The sequence below is a fragment of the Anthonomus grandis genome, chromosome 2 (genome assembly GCF_022605725.1).
Source record: "Anthonomus grandis grandis chromosome 2, icAntGran1.3, whole genome shotgun sequence".
NCBI classification, from domain to species: Eukaryota; Metazoa; Arthropoda; class Insecta; order Coleoptera; family Curculionidae; genus Anthonomus; species Anthonomus grandis.
In genome coordinates, this window is record NC_065547.1 from 10,922,613 (window position 1) to 10,941,267 (window position 18,655).

Consider the following 18,655-nt stretch of genomic DNA (forward strand, 5'->3'; position numbering starts at 1 on the left):
GACTTTTTAGTTTTTAAATTTGGAAGGTTTAGAAATTATGTTGAGTCTTAGTTTTTTCTATTTTAGTCAAGTTTTAAAACCAATTTTTCAAAATAATTAATTTTATTCAATGTGAATATAATTGTTTTTAATGTATCTTTTAAAGTCCTGAGGATCATCTCATAAAAATCGAAACGTCGACAAAATATGTAATTGATCGTCTGAAATACTTTTTTTGACCTATATCCACCAAAAACAAAAAATTAAGCAAACTTATAAGCTGAGGTTCCGAGAAATTATTCAAAAAAATATATAATAATTTTATATTTGAGTTATTCTGATTTATTAAGCAATTATCATCTTTTTAACTTTTGTATACTATCTTATAGTTTAACCTGAAATTGTAAACTATTCATAAAATCTAAGAAATGGATACGCCACTGAACACCTTCCTCCCGCCCATCGATCGGGTTATCAGCTTTGGACCGATCAAAATGCAAAAATATAAGAGTTTGTTCGGGTTTGAACCAATCAGATTGAGGCAAAGGCGTGACTCTCATGGACGTTTCAATGAAACTTGTTCCATTCAATTTAATATATTTAATTTTTTTTTCATTTTTTAACTATAAAATTATGAGCGATTTATTTATTTAATAACGGGTCAACCCTAATACAAAATTATGCAAGTAATTAAATACAAGCTCAAGTAACAAACATTAAAATCACACAACAAAAAAAGGGCACAAAGATTCATTAATAGTCAATTTAGGCAAGGAAAGGCTTTAAAGGTTGAAAAAAGTAAACTCGGTTATTGCCGAGTTTTAATGTTCGAGGAATTAATGAATTTTTGGCGTAGTATAGTAAAAATATCCTTTATTTAATAGTCCTGTAAAAAGGTACATTTGGATGGAACGTGTATTGCAAGATGGTACATAAAAAGTGATTTGTGAAGTGAGATATGAGCAATCAATAGTTAATCTATAGAGGATTTTTAACTCTTTTTACTTTCTTCTAGCTAATAAGGTTAAAAAGATCAAGATTGAGCAGAGAGTCTTGTATTGAAATTCTTGATCATTGTAAAATTTGTAGTGAGTATACCTGCAAAATTAACACTGAAATTGTATAGTTTGGGCTCCAGGTAGAGGAAACATACTTCTAGTAAGTTCTGACAAAGTCAAAGTACAGTATTTTAATGGAGATACAGTGATTATAATTTCTGATACTACGTTGAATGAATTTTGTTGACTATGTCTAGTAAAGTCTAGGGTGAAATCTAGTAGCAGTCCCAAATGTCTTATCTGTTGCATACACTCTAAAGGAGTATTGCTTATATGATAAATACAATAAGTTACATGATTGTTTTGCCTTAAACTTTGATGGCTTTTTATTTGGAGATGTTAAGATCCATGCCTTTCGCGTGACACCAAAATGCCATATTATTGAAATCATTTTGAAATGCCAGGCAGTCATCAGGGTATGCCACTCTCCTAAGATTTGAAGTTGTTAACCCGCACAATTTGAGTTTTAGCAGTAAGGTAGAACTAGCAGTTCATCAAGCAGTACAAAAGAAAACCAGATATGCCAAGACCAAGAAGTTTACTGAGTAATAAGGGTGAATCATGACCCTATCAAATAGTAATAAATAATAATTCTGTTTAAGATCAAATTGTTTCTGAAAAATTTGAGAGCCTAAAGAGAAAGTAAGTAATGAACTTTGTAACTTAATTCTCAAAAAGTTTAGAGATGGTGCTGATAATACATATTGGCCGATAACTCTTCACATCTGAAGTATCACCAGACTTATAGATGGGAACCACATAACTTATTTTCCTTAATTTTATTACAATTAGCTAGTATCAATTTAATTAGAAATTCTAATGAACGTCACTGACCATTTGGACCATACTGGACTAATCAGAACGAGGCAAATGCGGGATACCATAGGCGTGCCAGTGGCCATTTTAATTTATCAATAATTACTTTAATACAAAAATTAGGACAAAAAGGGCAACATCATGAATTAGTCTTTACCGTAGTTCGATTTTATTTTTTATATTTTTGTTTTAAATATTGTCGTTTTAAATATTATATATTTAAACGTTAAGATATTAGTTATTTATGAATTCAATTATAAAAATTAAAAAAAACTGAGACGCCAATGAGCATTTTACTGCCGTCCATCGTCTTGCTTACAGTCAGTACTGGGCCAATCAGAACGAGGCAAAGGCGGGTTAACCACAGGCGTCCGAAACATTTGACCTATACTTAAATTAAATTCTCCTTATTAGCAACTTAAAGTATTGTATATTAAAGTTTTTAGTCTAGAAACATCAATTTTAATTCAATTTTCATTAGCTTGGAGTTTTTCTTGATCGATGTACAAAAATTCCAATTTTTTATCCCTGATTGGGTAATTTCCAAACAAATATACATTCGGAGCGGATATAGTCGCGATAACTATTATCGAAATCCTCATTTCCACTAAGCAGCCGCTCGGCCTCCAATCTGGATCCGGGAAAATCGATAAATATCCAGTAAGATAAAAATATTAATGGTATCGCTTAACAGCATAATAAAACATCAATAAATGGAGTTATCGGGCTTGTATTTTACTGCTAATGGCTTTGCGAAGTGCTCGATTAGAATGGATGAGTTTGTGGTTTTTTAGGGAATTATCGGAAAATATCACGTTTTTTACTAATTAAACGTGTTCATCACAATCAATAATTAGCAGAAAATCTTTAGAGCAAAGTAAGGCTAGTTATCTGGAAGCTATTTCTATATTTTTATAAAATGCTCTGGGTATTTTAAATTGAGTAAAGGTGCAAGAACCCCCATGATATCCATTAAATAAAATCAATGCGGCTGCTGTGCTGGAAAATCTCGACCACATGTTACTAATCTCTGGAAAAAGGGCCACAATCGGGACGATATAGGGGTTCAACGAATATTGCATTTTTTCTTAAATTGTAAAAATGAGCTATTTTTGGGATTTGAAGGGATTTTAATTATGCTCAATAAAATTTATCTTTATTTGGAAGTAGTGTCCGATAAGGCGTGTATAGCACACAAGTTTATTATTTACTTTTTGAAGAGTGTTGATACTGTAACTCAAAATATACCACAGCTGAATATCATTCACAATTATAGAATTCAGCCGCCAATAATTTCTTTACAAGTTTTGAGAAAATAACAATGGCCAAAATGAAAGAGGTCCTGAAAAATCTAAGGGTGGTGAAAAAGGGATCTCTAAGAAAGTTCTGTGTGACGGGGTTTATATTATTGGAGACCGAGTTTTGCATATTATCATTACATCATTAACCAAGAAGGTTTTCTGAAAAAGTTTTTTTGAAAAAGTGCCATAGTAAATTCCGGTCAATCAATACAGTGCCAATTTAGAAGAAGATGCTTGAAGTGAGTGCAAGTTCAAGTCTGTAACAAAAATCACATATGGGTTTCGAATTAAGCGGGTTTCTGTGGAAATCACTCATATGAATTTGTTGTCTTATCTGTGAGGATTTTCTCACACCTATAGATTCTGGTAATTTTGTACTGGCAATATTTTTAGACTTTAAAATTGGATTTGAGACTATAAATAGGGATATACAGTTAAGAATATATGGGGATTAAGCATAATGTTATAAATTGGTTTAAATATAAAAATTCTATATCTAAAATTGTACATGTTAAATAATAAATAGTTTTGTTCGAAATTTCTATATAACTTACTACAGTAAAAAATGTAACAACTCAACATATTTTTAATTGGCTTATATTAACATATTTTTATTGGCAATAATTTTGTTTTCTTGTAGATTTTTAAAAAAGATAATAGTTTTTTAGATATTTTTGAAAAATAATAAAAAAGCACGTTTTTTTTTTAGTTTAAAGCCCTATTGGGCGAGTACGGCCCATGCGATTTAGTGCGATTTCTTAGGAAACATTGTCGACAACCTACAGAAGGTATCCTGACAATTTCAGCTTGTCCCAAATTTGTTCCGGGTTGGACCCATAGTTTTACTGGCCTACTTACTATATTTTATGAACAAAAAAATGCTTCATATTTTGTTAAAAAGAAATAGTCTTGTTTCGCGCCTGTCAAAATAAGTGACAACTTTTTATATATAAAGTGTGTTTTTTTTTCCATTTCTACATAAGCATCGGCATCATTGCATCAGAGATGTTGCAAGCAAACAAACTCTCCATAATTCCACGGCAATGCTAATTCTAGTCTTTCAATGTTTTAAGAGAGACGTGAGGGATATTTAGTAAATTTAACCCCATTTCTCTCAAGACTTCAATTTCTGCTCATTTGGGTATCAGATCATCATGCTCCTATGCTTTTTGCATAAAAAAGGTGCTCTCGGCAATAATCGCTAAATATCACCGTTTTGGTGAAAATTGACCAAAAGTAAATTAAGATACAGCACCTGAATTAATTATTTTATTAATAATGCTAAAGTTCATTTGCCGAAAAGCCATAGTGCATGTTAACAAGGTTCAAGAAATATTCAAGACTAAGCTTCTAACTTTCTGCTAGATATCCCACAATACTGTGCAATCAAGTAATTTTAAAAATTACATATATTTATACCTACCGTATCAAAAATTCTTTCAGCCCCTATAAAATTTCATGTTTAAAATTTAATAAAATCACCCATAATTTATATTAAATTAATAACTGTTCTTTTTTTACTGGATTATCTGAAGGCATTCGATACCTTAAAACATGATTTAATGTTATCTGTCTTAAGTTACAAAGGGTTATCACAAGGGTCGAAAGAATTACTTACCAATTATCTTAGTGGCAGGGAACAAGCTCAAGGTTCTGTTTTGGCACCGACATTATTTTTAATTAAGTTTCCATCTACACTAACATCGTGCTTACATCACAGCTTCGCCGATGATACACGAGGGTACTTATCATTTAGTTGGGAGGAAAGCGAGCAGGCCGTCGCAGTCATTAACTATGACCTTAGCAGAATCGCCGATGTCTCAAATAAAAATTGTTTAAAACTAAATAATAATAAAATAGGAGGTATAATATTTGGGAGTAAAACGAATAGAAAAAAATTTGAAACCTATTATTCTCACCTAATATCCATTAATAACGACCGTGTTGAATTTAAGACCGAAGTAAAAAATCTTGGGTTAATTATAGATCAAGATTTGAAATTCGTTTCACACAATAATAAGTGTCTACAAAAGGGTTTTATTAATCTAAAAGTGATTTGTCAAAATGGATATTTTTTGCCCAAGCAATTAAAAATTATCCTTTGTGATTCACTTGTGCTCTTACACTTTAAATTTTGTGATTCCGTAAACGCACTATGGATTACCGCTTTTAATAGCACAAGCATACAGAAAATGCAGAACTCTTATCTTTGCCTTATCCACGGAATACGAAGATTTAAACCAATAACTTATAAAATTACTGAGACAAAATGGAAAAATATGAGAGCTCGAAGGTTTGTTCACTCCATCACAATGTTCCATAAAATAATACAACAAAAGTCACCACCTTATTTGCACAACTAACTTTTAGGACGGATATCCACAATATTAATATAAGGCACAAAAATATAATTTCCATTCCTCGCTACTACACCGCTTTTTTCAAAAAATCTTTTTCGTATAACATTGCCTTACTAATTAACAAAGCACTAGATGGTTGAAACTTACCACCAAAAAAAATTAAAAAACACGCCGAAAACAATTTATTATCTGTATATTTAGAGTAAAAGTTGTTTGTAAAACACCATGTTAAGGTACTATTAAAGCATGATTTTTCATATTTGCAATGCGTTTTGTTTTTTTTTGTTATATATGTCCAGTTAGCAAATAAATTCCAGAGATGAGAAATAGCTAGTTAGCAAAATTCGTATGTTATCCAATTCAATTAGAAATTATTTAGATAGGGAACTCTAGAAATTAGCTTTAGTGTTACTGTTTTAGTGTTTTTGTTTTATCTAACTGAACAGACGCCTAGACGGCTGGAGGGTAGTTGCTTGAAGCAGTCTCTCTCTGGTCGAACTGAATCTCGCCTAGAGTGGCATATTATTACAAGTGTACCATTTGTTTTGCTGAATAAAGTATTTTATTATTATTATTATTATTATTATTATTATTATTATTATTATTATTATTATTATTAATAATAAAATAATTAATTCTGTTGCTATATTTTAATGTACTTTTTGTCAATTTTTACAAAAATGGTGATATTTAGCGATTTTTGCTGAGAGCACCTTTTTTATGCAAAAGGCATAGGAGCATCATGATCTAGTACCCAAATGGGCACTAACTGAAAAAAATGCATTAAATTACTTAAAATTAATAAAATAGAAATCCGTGGTATTTTTTCTCTGAAATGAGTTTAATAAAAAAGAACTATATTTTGATAATAAAATAAACATCCAAATTTTCCTACGTTTTCCTTAATAAGGGCATCTTGCTGTACAAACTGACATCATAAATTAAATGTCCTTTAACTTCAATGATCCTTATATAATATATAATATATAATATGTAGTAAACGCATCAAGTAAAAGAACGTTATGTTGGCAATAAAGCACGCAAAATCAGAAACCACCGAGGCTCATTGATTAGTAAACACTCAAATCATGAATTAAAACCTGTTACGCCGATAATTACTAGATTTAAATACTGTAAGCAACACATTTTTAATCCCGAACCAGCCATAAACCACGTTCGCCCTATCGAAGTTAAGAAATCGATTATGTTAATTATTGTTTGTTTGAAAAATCTTCCGCTTACACCCTTTTAGTTCACTTTTAAAAAAATAATCTGTTCGCTCCCCTAGCAACAATATTTATCACAAAAAAACAAGAACCATTATTAACACGTCAATAAAAAAAAGCCACTCTGGGGGAAACTAAACGGGAAAATGAAAAGAAAATAAGATCACTCACCCAGACAAATGAATTTTATACACACTAAAAAGGATAAATCGAACGGAAGGCGATTTTCCTAATCAGGGCGAGCGAGTACGAAGAAAACCCACGGGTTCCCGAAGGGGTCGCATCCAGAAACGTTCCAGGTTGATCCCCGAGGAAACGCGAGCCGCCCGCGAACCACACGGGAAAGATTTTCCGAGAACCACACGGGAAATTTGTTTCTTCTCCTTCGCACTTCGAGAAGGGACGGAGAGAGAGCTGGGGATTTTCACAATGGCGGCATGTATAAGTCTATATATAGGTCATACGGCGTCGGGTCGATTTTCCAACGCGGCGCGGACTATGGCGATGGGAAAGGATTGATTTTCGGGATCTCGCCTCCTTTTTCTTCCTTAGTTCCTTCCTTCTTTTAGCTCCCTTTCCCCCTACCATCGGTCGGTTTTCATGGTGGGAGGTACGTGACGTCACTTACAATCGGGAATTCAGTTTTATAAGCAGGGTTGTCGTCTAGGTTGGGAAATTCTGGAAATCTGGGAATATTTTGCTTCAGGTTTGTGTTCGCAGTTAGTTCTATCGAATATCTGAGCTTGCCCTTGTATTAGTTACACAAAAGTAGCTGAAAACGAGTACTATGTCTATATGGATATTTGGATTTTTGAAAAAAATTTATGATTTTGAGGTTACAGTTAGTACTAACAAATTTTATAGATTATCACTAGCTATGTTTACAATTAGGATCTATTAGGTCCATGGATCAATTACAAGGATTGATTTTGAGGATTAGATTAGTGCAGGATTATCTCTAAGATCAAAATGTCAGTTGAAGGGAGCTTATTTGTTTAGACGAAGAATTGTAGAACATCAGCCTCTAAATTTAAAAAAATGGTATTGCTGTTTGAAAATAATAAAAATAAACTAATAATTTTTTTTAAGGCTTAAGCTTGTTCTATTTGTCCCCTTCTTTATTTTTGTGTACAATCAACAGCTCCTAAGCTAACATCCAATCAAACGTTAAACCGTCATTTTAGTACTTCAAAATAGGTCCTAGGTGTTTACACCGAAAAATAAATAAATTTAATCTACCCTGTTTGAGTAGCATCAAATTCGCGTACCAAATTTTAGTGGGTTGCCATTTACACGGGTCCGTTAAGGTGCCCCCCCCCCAGTTAATATTTTTTAGCCAAACTGCTAGCACAGCAAGGTTATATCTAGCACACCCTAGCACAACCATTGGTTGTGCTAGCACACCCATAGGAATCTTATAATGGTCTCATGAAATCGGGGGGGGGGGGGGGGGGGGCAACTTAACGCCAGCCCCCCCCAGTTAATATTTTTCAAGCAAACCGCTAGCACAGTAAGGTTATAGCTAGCACACCCTAGCACAACCATTGGTTGAGCTAGCACACCCACAGGAATCTTATAATGGTCTCATGAAATCGGGGGGGCCAACTTAACGCCAGTCCCCCCCAGTTAATATTTTTCAAGCAAACCACTAGCACAGTAAGGTTATAGCTAGCACAACCTTACTTTTAATAACACTTAAAATTTAAAATACCCTTTCAGCAGTAGCTTCTGTATGGGGAAAGGTGACATTTATTATTGCTTTAAACAAAACTAATAATCTATGAAATTCAGAATGATTTTTAAATTTCTCTATATGTACGATAACTTCCTCGATAATATTAAATTATTTTACTAAAATTCTTATACAGTTTATTTGATATTTTTGTCCGTATAATGTACTAAATTTTGCTTTTCTAAAAAGTTGTACCAAAATACTGAGTAGGTAATAATTTCGTACTGAATTCAGTATAATTTTTGTATTGAAACTGCAATCCTGGCACAGAAATGCGGAATGTATTTGTGGTTGGTAGCACTGCCGTATTTGGGGACTTCCCGATTCATAAAAATACAAAACATCAGTACAACATCACTTTCCTTGTTTATAGAAAACTGGAGAACCCGCATCTTTCATTATTCTAAGTGCTTCATAGTGGTTTCGTTTTTTACTTAATTACTCGTAGAGATGATCAGTAGCAGGTAAGTAATTTATAGCTGATAATGTAGGTATAAAATTATCTGTTAGGATGATTTTTCGTTTTTTGGAGAAAACCTATTTCATTATTCGCGTTACGGTAAACGCAACATTAGTTTATGGTACGTTGTAAGAGTAAAGAACATACAGGGTGTATAATATACAGGTGCACTGGGATCCATCAATAGATAAGTATCCGTGATCCATGGGAAGGGATTGCAAATTTAGAAATATAGGTGGGCACCAATGTCGGTGGTGGAAATTGAGGTAAAACAGTTTCAGTTATGCGACGTTGCCGCTTCTTCAAAAAATTATCAAGGTTGATTATTTTTTATGAGACACCCTGTATTTTTTCTCTTTTTTAAAACTTCCATTGATTCTCGACAGAATGTACGTAACGTAACGACGTAATGTACATATTTTGATAAAAGTATAAATGGTTTTCGACTTATTGACGTTCGAACAGACCTTTCAAAAACTTGGAGGCCTATAAAATTGAAGCGGTTCAAGTTGGAGGGAAACTAGTAAAAAAGGAAAAGAGTTGTCAAAAAAATAAAAAGTGGCGCTTCTGGAGCATAAAATATTCGAGCAAAAATTTTGTTTAACACTTTTGATCACGTGACCCTTCCAGAAAATATTCTCTGCGTTCACGCAGAGGGTACTATTTTCAATACCATTACAAAAACCTTTAGTGATATTTATATGGGTACTTGTATACATCCGTGCAAATCCTGCCAATATAATTCAATTGAAAGAATTCATTATATTTCAGTCGAAGTGGACAATATAAATAATTTATCTGAAAGTGTGGCTTATTTTTTAAAATTTGAAATGAAACGCTCACACAGGTCATGTATTGAATGTTCAGTCGGTTTGGTAACAAAACAGATTATCCTACATAATTTTTTTTAATTATTGAACCAGTAAATATTTCCTCCTTAATCTTAGAATTAGAAATATCACTTGATTCAATTCCCAAATATATATTAGTTTGTGAGACAAGATTTATCCTTCGTGGCATTTGCGCATATCAAGGGGAACCTGATCCAAATCACTTGGGATATTTTGTTGCATACAGATACAGACATAATAACAAATGGATCATGTAAAACGATCTTTTACAAAAACCCAAAGCTGTATCACCTACGCAAAGAGTAAAATGTATTTTATTTTTTTACTCAATTTAATTTTTTTCAAATTCCAAATCATTTCAAAGTGACCTAAACTGTGAAATTTAGTTTATTATTTCCCAATGTTTTGTTGATAGAGGGAAGTTATTGGCAATTGTGATTAATAATGTAGCTACAGGATACCCTTCACATTAATTATTTAAACTTTGGAGAGAACAGCATAAACTTATAGGTTTATAAAGATATTTTTTAGATACGTTATACGTTGCCTAAAACTGTATTACTTTTAAAATCAACTAAATTCAGGTGTTATCCCAGAAATTAAAAGTGCACACTGAGCAGAAAGAAAAAAATACTTTTTAAAAAACTTTCAACTCGTTTACTGTATGTTAAGCAAGTGGCTTTTTTTCCGACCCTTCTGTATACTATATAAAAATAAGTATTTAGACATTATACATAATTCCTCCGAAAATATTACCCGCTTACAGGAATCACCCTTTATTTCCATGTAAAGTCAGAAAAAAATAAAAAGGAATTTTCAAATTTTCTCTTAATGCATTTCATTACAACGATTTTGAGTAACTACGTTTGTCGACTCTATTTTTGGTGAGTTACAATTTATACTTTTATTATAAGCATACATTTTACATTAGTTTTGATATTTTACTTCTTCTCTATGTTATTCTTTTAGAATCCCTGATGATGAGCATTTTTATGCTGAAAACATGTCGGGTATAACTTCTACATCTTAAATTCTTTATACCAATTTTAACTATAAGTAGAGAAAGAGACGTGAGGAGTGTGAGAGTGTTTACATTTACCCTTTACCCTTTCATTAAATAATTTCGTATCTTTTATAATTCGTTTCCAAAAACTAATGGTCAGCCTCGAATTGACACACTGTATAACCACTGATATAAGGAGAAAAATTTATCAAACAAACAAGCTAAAACATATTCGAGTTTAAAATTCGCAAAAATCATAAGGTGTAACGTGTTCTTCAAAATATATCCCCTCCCCTTTCCCTGAGACGATTATAAGATACATGTGGGTGTGCTAGCTCAACCAGTAGTTATGCTAGGGTGTGCTAGCTATAACCTTACTGTGCTAGCGGTTTGCTTCAAAAATATTAATTGGAGGGGGGCTGGCGTTAAGTTGCCCACCCCCCCCCCCCCCGATTTCATGAGACCATTATAAGATTCCTATGGGTGTGCTAGCTCAACCAATGGTTGTGCTAGGGTGTGCTAGCTATAATCTTGCTGTGCTAGCAGTTTGGCTAAAAAATATTAACTGGGGGGGCCAACTTAACGGACCCCATTTGTGGAACAATTTGCCTCATTGTGTTAAAGATTATTCTTTTCATAAGTTTAAGAAATACATAAGAAATATGCTTATGCAGTCACATTATGATGCCTAATAATTAAATATGTATTGAGATGGATGTCAATTGGATTTTTTTCAGTCTCTTTTCATTCAGGTTGTATCATATTCATATAGCTGTACTGGGTCAAGTCTACACTTACATTTTCGTTTCGCATTTAACAAGATATACCTGTATCATATTATTTATATTCATATATATTGGATGTTTCTTCTCCTGCGCTTCCCTGACTCAGTCGGGTTACCTACCCCTGCCCTGTGTACGTAAATATAAATAAACTGAATGTTTTTTTAAATTTTTTCAAGCTCTCACTATCAAAATGTATCGAAAAGATATTCTTCACGATACATTTTGGTAAGGGGTACTTATGGAGATCCGTTGATCTCAGTTAAGATTTTTTTTTTCTCAATTCGTATCGTATTGCTCCTTTGACCTTACTTTGTAAGTATACGTCTTATACTCATAATTCATCGTCTTGAAAAGTATTCCATTTCTTAATCAAATCAGGAGACACCACCATCGGTCTGCTAACTTGTTTGGCTCCCTCTCATAAGTCCTGGACCTCATAGCGATCATTAATTAACACTTTTGTTATGCGGAATGGCCCTCTGAACTTCGGTAACAGTTTTCGGCTTGACCCCGTTGAAACCTCACTGACTATTCGCACCAGCACTACATCTCCTTCTTGATACTTCGTAGCCTCTTTTCTGGTCTTGTCATATCTTTCTTTTTGCTTTCGTTGATCTTCGGTTATGTGTTGGGAAATGCTCTCTCGCAACTCATCTAAATCCAATCTTTCAATTTGAACTTGCACTTCGTTAAAAATCCATGCTTCAGCTATATTCTTTAATTTGTAACCGATTAAACATTCTATTGGTGTGGCATTTATAGCTCGATTAAATAAAGTTTTTAGTGAGCATTGTATTTTTTTGATAAACTGGTCCCAGTTGTCAGCTTCTTTTTTTACTGCTGTAGCAGCCAAAGCGTTAACAATAGTCTTATTATACCTTTCACATTGGTCATTGGCTCTCGGAGTAGCAACAGCATTTAACACATGTTTTATCCCATAAGTCTTGCAAAAGTTATCAAACGTTTTTGAAGTAAAAGCTGTTTCTCTATCACTTATAATACGATTGGGAACACCAAAACGATGAATTAGGTTCATAAAAGCGTTAACAACATGTTTACTTTTTTGATCACGTACAGGTTTCAATACACAAAACTTGGTAAAACCATTTACAGTCACCAACAGAAATTTATTCTTCTTCTTGCTTGTAACAAATGGGCCCACGTGATCGATATGAAGTGTATGAAATGGAACTGCTATTTTTTTGATTGGATGTAGTTTACCTTTTTGATTACGTCCGTTTTCTTATAATAAGCACAGTGTAAACAAGCCTTGATATACTTTGTGACAAATCGCCTCATTTGTGCAAACCAATAATTGTCACAAATGCGCTTTATGGTTTTATCAATGCCCAAATGACCAGAATTATCATGACACAGTCTACATATCTGCATTCTTGCCATTCGAGGAACTACCCATGCTAGTTTCCCATCTTTTAACTTCTTAATAATTTATTATCTTTCAGTTTATATTCCTCGAAATACTGCTTCGTTTCTCGATTTTCTTGACGTAATTCTAAAATTTTTCTTATACGGTTGATGTGAGGATCTTCAAGTTGTGCTGCTACTATCCATTCGACTTCTGTTATATCTACCTGGTGTACTTCTACATTGATTGGATTTCGACTTAACGCATTGACGTGAGCCATTCGTGTGTCAGCTCTATACTCTATTTCAAATGTGAACTCTGATACTTCCAACCACCAATTACCGCATCTATTAAAAATTCGTCAGGAATTGTCAATTGCAATGCTTTTAACTTCGTAAGCTTTTGAAAGCAATAATCCCCCAAATTTTGACTAGGTTGAGCTTCATAATTAGCGGCCTCACGAAGTAAACATGCAAATGGAATGGACTTACCAAAATGTTGTGCCATACTTATCTTCAACTCACTCCAAGAAATATCACATTTTTCATGTTCGTCAAAAAAATTGTCTTGCATTCCCACATAAACGACCAGCCACTAAACGCATTATTGCATCAACGTCCCAACGATACCTTTCTGCCACTTTATCAACACCCTTAATCCACATTTCAACACTAATGTCGTCCTTCTGTGGATCAAACAATGGAATCAGGAACGCATACACCCGCGGACGTAGATGGTCGATTCTGTAACTTTTTCACTTCCGACTGAAGTCTTTTTACAGTTCTTTTTAACTCGCGGCTATCCGCACTACTACTACTAGTCGTACACGAAGAACTCGAACTTGACGAACTTATGCGTACGTTTTACCCGTTTCTGGCTTGGTTTTCCCATTTTAAAGTTGTTTAAACAAAAGTCAAAAATTTAAAAAAAAACGTGCCGATTTATATTTTATAGTTTTTTAACGTAAAACGTATACAAGTACACAGTACAGTCCACTTATTTGAGCCGATCTCACTTCTGACAATTTGTAAGATTAATTTATATTAAAACGCCAAAATAAACTTTCAACATAGATTCCCACCATAATTCGAAGGCTCATTAGTATTTTTATAACGTCCCAGCCTAGGGTTGCTTTTAGCACCATGTGGTCTCATTTTGGGCCCGTTACTTTTGCGTAGATTACACAATGGACCCCTTGTCTTTGTAAAATCTGCCCATCGATATATGTATTTTATTATTTTTGCTACAATTGTGGAAATAATACAGGGAGTTCCCCGGATTATTGCTTTTTCCCTTAATTACTATTTGTGTTTCTCTTATACTGTAAGAGAAATAGTGAATATTTTATCGTGACCATCAGTTTAAAAACTTTCCTATTTCATTTTAATTTCATAATGATAAAAAAATATGCGGCTTATCTCATAAAAAAGTTATGATTTTTGATATACTACAAAACACTCTTTTAGAAACACTTAATAGTACGAAAAACTATTAATAAATCCTACATTTGCATTAAAAATCATATCTTTTTTTTAATGCCTTAAAAACAAAAGCTACAAAACTTATATAGCGGGTTGGGAACAGTGTTTACATGTAAACATCACACCTATGTAGTGTTAACAAAAGATTGGCATTTTCGTTTGTGGAGAAAAGTCTTCCCAACCCGCTATATTATAACCACCCACTTCAAGAATGGACCTGTACTTACATACAAAACTTCTGACTAAAAAACAAAAGCTAAAAAACAAAGCTACAAAAATAGCCGAATAATTTAATATTTATTGTTCTTGGGGATGAGGCCTACAATAAATTTTCAAAGTGTTCATCACGAGCTCTTATGCAAGTTCTGCATCTTTTTACAAAATGTCTTTTTAATCGAGGCCGAGTTCCTGCTTGACTCACTGTATTATTTCCACAATAAAGAAGAACTTTGAAAAAGTTACAACATTATAAAGTTATTAAAGTTAGACAGATATTGTCATTGGTGTAGTTTAGATTTTTTGAAATAATTTGGTCAGAATCTTTGAAAAATTTTTGAAATTCGCTTATAACTCGAAAACCGTAAACATTTCACTAAGGTCATATTGACATATTTCGATAGCTCATAGGAAGACCTAACTCCACCCTGTTCTTTTATGTAGTCTGTCCTTGGTTTTTTCAATAGTCTGCCATATAACCATAACTAAAATTCTTCCAATTTGTTCGTTGTGACTTCAAGTGTATATGCTTCTACCCCGTAAAACAGGACAGAGAACACGTAACAGCGCAGTAGTTTTATCTTGGTGTACAATGTTGGTGGTCTTGCTAATACTCACTGGTTTTGTTTTTCTATTATTAATTACAGGCCATATGGTTGAGTGTAATATTATTCTATTTACGAGGTTTTGTAACTCCTCTATGTTTTTGGCGAAAACGACCGTATCATCTGCCTAACGAATATTGTTTACTTTTTCTTCATTCAGGGATATTTCTGAATTCATATGTTCTAAGGCTCTTCAAAATATGAATTCTGAATAAATATTGAAAAATAATGGGAAAATAGTACTGCCTTACACCCCTCAGTATCTTATGTCCTCTGGTCTTATTTCCGATTCTGAAAAAAGCTTATTGATTCCAGTATATGTTGACTAATATATGTTAATGTCCCTTTTATCCAAGCCTACATTTTTCAAAATTTTTACAATTTTTCAATGTTTTACTCTAGCAAAAGTCTTCTGGTAGAGAACAAAACATGAAAACACGCTACAGCTCATGCATATCTCTGCATAGGTAAAATAAGACTTGGATGTATATATTATGGCCTCTCGTGTTACTACTTTCCATTTTTTTAAATGAGAATATAAATATTTTGAGGTTTAAAAAATCTAAATTATAGAACACCAGTATATTAATGGGAAACTTGTAACTTCATATATTTTCGAAGTTGGTTATACCGTTAATAAGAAAACAATTATTCAGTACGAATTACAAAATCTAGAATCCTAAAATGTCGAGCACATCGACAACACTGTTAGAATCCAGAAAATCATATTTTTCTAGGTGGCGCCACCTATTGGAGAAAGCTCAAGCGTTTTATGTTTCATTATTGATTTATATATCTACGGAAAAAAACCAGACTGAACGGCATCCCCAGAATAGAGCCTTAGTTTCTAAGGGCAACAACTCATAACCTGAGAGAGAAAGAAATGACCAAAAAGGAGGAACTTTGTAGCGGGAAACACTTTTGGATTGACGGGGATAAGTTATCGCAACGGTAAGACATTTAAAGCATATTTTTAAATCCATATCTAATATATATCCATGACGGCAAACTTTAAAAAAATGTGAAGAATCAGCATAATAAAACACATTTTTTCCATAGGAACAACTCAAAATAGGATCGAAAACTTGCAGTAAAATGGCTGTTGCAGCTTATTCGATCACGAGGCTATAACTTTACGTGAAGTACTTGAGGTTGTATCCCAGAATTGAAAAATACTTTTTGGTTTAGTTGAAGATAAGGATACAAAAGCCTCTTCTATTTTTGTCACCCTGTACTTTTTAGAATTAAATTACCTTTTCTTCTTGCGGAAATATGACAACTCCTTTAGAAATATTATAAACCAGAGTTCGTCTCTTCTTGCCATGCCAGAATCGCGCTATTCTTATTCTGAACACTTCACAACAGACCGATTCACTGGAATATCCGAATGTTTTTAGACATTTTCCAAAAAAAATACACATTTTTGTACTAATTGTAGTAGAAGCCTACGAGTTATTGAATTACTGACTGCTACGGAAAATAATCATATATTTGATTAAAATCCATATGGCAAATATGATTTATATTTTATCATACAATTGGATTGTTTGTTTTTCCCGAATAAGCGTTTCGGAGTAAATGAATATGAAAAACTTGTGTAACATAAAAGGTGTCTGATTTTATGAAAGGAGTATTTTATCATTACGTTAGCTAAACAAAAGTAGCTGAAAATTAGTATCATTTTTTTTTTATTGTAAACACAAGCACAAGAGGAAAGACCTATGTCACTCTTGGAGTGGTGCTTGCGCGAAGATATTTGTGGGCATTTATCTTGAATCGCTGTAGGTTGTATGCGTCGGGAAATATGTGAGGTGGAAGCCCGTTCCACAAAGAAGATGTTCTCCAGATGAATGAGTCCCGATACAGCGACGTCCTTGGGGTAGGTAGGTGGACTCGATGTTGATGAGCCGCAACTACTAGACGCGTCCTTCTTGCCGGAACAGCCCTGGGTGGAATCAGGCCTGCCAGCTCAGAGGAGTATTTACCGTGATAATAACGGTAGAATAAACAGAGATCAGCCACCTTTCTTCTGTGCTCCAGACTATCCAGACTCTTTGTCAGTTCTGGTTTGTCGATAAGACGAATAGCTCTCTTCTGTATAGAATCCAGCAGGTTTAAACTATGCTTGGGTGCAGAGCTCCAGACATGCGAGCAATACTCGAGGGAAGGGCGTATTTGAGCCTTATAAAGAGTCAGCAGCTATTCTGGTGTATACAGTTTTTTCGTTTTGAAAAGCACTCCGAGTTTTTTGGAAGCCGCCCTGGCGACCTCGGCAACGTGGTCATGCCAGGACACACTGTTGGTGACCTCGACTCCTAGAAGATGTAAAGATGATTTCATTGGCAATGTTTTCCCTGCCATAACCAGCTCCGGGCCACCAAAGGGTTAGTAGTCCCTCATGCCACACTCTGTCAAATGCCTTGGAAATGTCAAGAGCGACTGAACGGGACTCGCCGTGCTTCTCCATGGCCTCCGTCCACAAGTGTGTGACGTAGGCCAGAAGATCGCCGGTGGATCTAAGCTTTCGGAAGCCGTATTGATGATCGCTGATTAGTCCAGATGATTCCAGATATCTTAACAGTTGTTGGTTGACTGCTTTCTCCATAATCTTCGATATTACTGAAACTAGTGCAATCGGGCGGTAATTGGAGGGCATCGTCTTCTTACCCTTTTTGGGTACAGCTTGCACTCGAGCAGTTTTCCAGCTTGTTGAAAATTGGCCCTGCTTATATGATGCCGTAAACAGTCTACATAAGGGAGGAGTCAATTCGTCTGCACAACGTTTTAGTATTAGGGCTGGAATTCCATCGGGTCCAGAAGCTTTGTTGGTGTCTACGCTTTTAAGAATTTTATTTATAATTCGTTGGGGAAACGAAATTTCTCCCATCGATGAATTTACCCTTGGCAAATATGGCGGTGTTTTGCCTTGCGAGTGCAGAGTAGAATTGGACGCGAAGAGTTTACCCAGTAAGTTGGCTTTTTCCCTTGCTGTTACCGCGATAGAACCATCATCTGCTGTTAGGGGTGGCAAGGCCGACTTAGCAAATCCTTGACTAACAGCTTTCGATACCGACCAGAAAGATCTTGTTCCATTTGGGCAGTTTAGCAGTTTGTTTTTGATCCTGTTGTGACTCTCTTTGCATTCATCAATAATTCGCTTGCAGCAATTTCTGGAGGCTAAAAAGTTCCTATGATTTTCAATGGAAGGATGTTGACGCCATTTGTGGTATGCTGCGTTTTTACTATTTACTGCCTTTTTGCAATTCAGGTTGAACCATTTGTTGTTTGATCCGCATTTAGTAGAAAAAGGGATATAAGCTTCCATTCCTGCCAAGATCGTCTCTGTAATTTGGTTTGCACATTCTGAGATGTTATTAATTCTAAAGCAGACTTCTTTCCAAGGGAATGAGCGATAA

General features: G+C 34.2%; 1 protein-coding gene across 11 annotated transcripts in view; it reads right to left on the bottom strand.

Moving 5' to 3' along the window:
* Positions 1-7,036, bottom strand: part of LOC126749487 (RIMS-binding protein 2) — a 159,680-nt gene extending 152,644 nt beyond the window's left edge. For 9 of the 11 annotated variants that reach the window (XM_050459238.1, XM_050459234.1, XM_050459211.1 and 6 more), the window contains exon 1: positions 6,912-7,035. The gene's annotated coding sequence lies outside the window, so the exon portion shown is untranslated. Of the gene's footprint in view, positions 1-6,911 lie in introns of all 11 variants that reach the window. The other 2 variants (XM_050459198.1, XM_050459253.1) reach the window with 1 other exon arrangement.
* Between the last annotated feature and the right edge of the window lie 11,619 nt (positions 7,037-18,655).